Raw genomic sequence first — 2,805 nt, 5'->3', positions numbered from 1 at the left:
TAAATCGGGCTCTCAGAAAAGAGATTAGGGCTGGAGATAAAAATATGAGTATTGATAAAAATATGATGGTTTTTCAAACCCCAAGACTAGAAGAGATCACTTAGAAAGGGGATGTCCAGTGCTGGGCACTCTAGGAATTCAGCAAAGGAGACCAATAAGGGATGGTCAGAGAGGTGAGAGAACACGAGAGGGATGTCCCAGAGCTGAGAAACTATTCAATACTTCAAGAAGGAAGGAGTTATTCCCTGTGTTAAAGACTGCAGGTAAATTAAACGGCACGAAGTCAGAGACCTGGCCATTGCACTTGACAGTGTGGATATAACTGGTGTCCTTAGCAAGAGCTGCTTGTGGTGGGGATGGAAAGCTGATTTGTTTTTCTAGTGTGAAGGGGGACAGATAAGTAAGATGGCAGTTAGGGATGGTAGTGGGGCCCAGGGTGTTTATAACACAAGAGATTGCAGCATGAATGCAGTGCAGCCCTCAACAGAATGAGTCAAGCTGGTGACACAGAAGATTTTTGGGGTGATGACCTTTATTTGGTGACAGTGGATGGGATCCACCTAGAGCAAAGGGGAAGAATTGCCTGCTACCAGTTTAGGAGGTGGTGAGGTAATTGGTAAGTTTCACTGTTCAAGATCAGCAAACTGAGAAGCCAGGGATTCTCTAAGTGGTTCTTGAAATCACCAAGAATTAATCAAGGGTGGTGTTGGAGATGGTGACAGTGAGCTAAGAACCAAGATACTGAAGCAAAGAGGGGGAGTGACCGAAGGTAACTGGAGAACTTATAGGCTGATGGCAAGAGCTTCAAAGCATTGAAGTGTTGAGAAGGAAGAAGGGATAATAGTTTGGAAGTGGCAATGAAGAACAAGCAGGCGTCCTACTACTATCAATATTTTATTTTTCACATTTTGATAGAGATAACATAAAATAGTATATTCCAGGGTGTGGCAGTCACAGTATGGGAAAACCCCGGCTTAGAACCTATCAGATCATTTCTAACTACCGCTTGGAACAAACTTAGACAACAGTAACTGAAGGCTTTTTGAATGCAGGGAAAAAAAAATACTTGAAAGTAACCAAAAGGTTCAGACTAGAAAATATGCCAAGAAGATTTTCTTCTTTTATACCCTGACACAGGTGAGACTTAGCCAGTTTCAGCACGTTTTTGACAATTTAAAACACTTTAGAAAACTGGAGATTTAAACAATGTAAACACTTGTAGGCATAGCGAAATGATAGTTTTCCCTTCCAATATTATAAATTTGGCATTTCTACAGTTATGTTAACATTGTAAAAAAGATAGCTAAAACGCACAAAAATAGTTTCACAACATCCAATTTTAAACTTCATCCAAGCTGTCATCCTTTTGTTTTTTCCTGCTGCAGATTTATTTCTTGCTGTCACCTAACACTTGAAATTCTGATTCAGGGTGATGTCTGAGGTTTTTAAATAAACCATGATACAGAATTACTATTCCTTAATACTAACCCCAGGGGAAGAGATAGGAGGAAGAGGCAGCTGGGGCATGGATATTTGCTATGGACAAACAATGATCCATTGCTGGAAATGAAAACTCACCTTTCCTCCAGTATTTGCCCAGCCTCAACTGTGCAATGCAATTTAGTGTGATAAAAACAAACCATCAAAACCAAACCCTATCATGCAAAGAGTTGAGTTAGTTTGAAGATATCTACACAAAGCAAAAATCTGGAAACTTTGGAGCATTTCTATTTTAAACTGTATTTTCTCGTCTTCATCCAAATGTTTGGCATCATGGACAGAGTCAAAGATTTTGGTCTGAATTTAGAATATCTCGAAACTTATCCAGGGATTTTTGCTTTTAAAATGCTTTTATGAGTTTTATTTTGGTGCATTCTGGCATTTTCTGGAATGACAGCCCTAGAAGAATGAAGTTCAAAGCAGAGAGTTATGGTCTCATACTGTTTGATGCTATGCAAATTTTTGAATATTCTAATTGTCTACGGAAAAAGTCCCAGAACAGTGATACAGTATGCAAATCAAACAACACTAGAAAATATTTGGTAGACATGTACAAATGGTCAGTTATGAGCTTGCAAATTCTCAGGAGGTTTTCTTTTTTGCTGGAGCTTCTGAAAGAAGATCCGTTTATACCCATTTTGGGACCCATAAAAGGAGAGCAGCACATTTTATGGTTCTCGATATTGCAATCCTGATCAAGGCCAAAATGTAATGGTATTTATGAGAAATGCTGGCAGGTAAATGAAATCAAATTCAGATTTTTTGGATTTTATTTTGTAACTGTATAGTCTCAGGGAAGCCAGCTTTGGATGTGTTTGTTACTCTTTGATATAGTTAGATTTAAAATTTTGCGGGATGAACTAAAAGGTAACTCATAATTCACAGAAACTGTTGAGATGGTCAGAACATAGAATCAGGAGACTTGGGAACATCGGGAGCATGGCAGCGTCATTCAGAATTGCCATCAGCATGTTATGGGTATTCTCCTATTTTCCTCCGGAAGGTTAAAAAAAGTTTGACCAGTAACTGCATCTTCTTTCTTAAAAATAATGTAGCACATCTTATACCTGAAAGCAGTCAGCACAAATGCAGGTGATGCCTGTTCAAGCAGACTTTCACAGACAGCACACACTATTAACACAAATAGCTCTTCAACATTTCAAGAATACAGTGACAGGAAGTGGGACACATACTAGTAGGGAAAACTTTTTTTTTTTTTTTTTTTTAAACTTCATGGAATGTGAGGTCAGACTTCAGCTGCTTCTTGTCTGGCAATGGACAAAACCAAAATGGCTCCGGCCTGAA

The sequence above is a fragment of the Aethalodelphis obliquidens genome, unplaced genomic scaffold (assembly GCF_003676395.1).
Source record: "Aethalodelphis obliquidens isolate GAN/ISIS:26980383/991018 unplaced genomic scaffold, ASM367639v1 scaffold1, whole genome shotgun sequence".
In the NCBI taxonomy this organism is placed as follows: domain Eukaryota; kingdom Metazoa; phylum Chordata; class Mammalia; order Artiodactyla; family Delphinidae; genus Aethalodelphis; species Aethalodelphis obliquidens.
The sequence above is the reverse complement of the archived record's forward strand: the minus strand, read 5'-3'. Positions refer to the sequence as shown.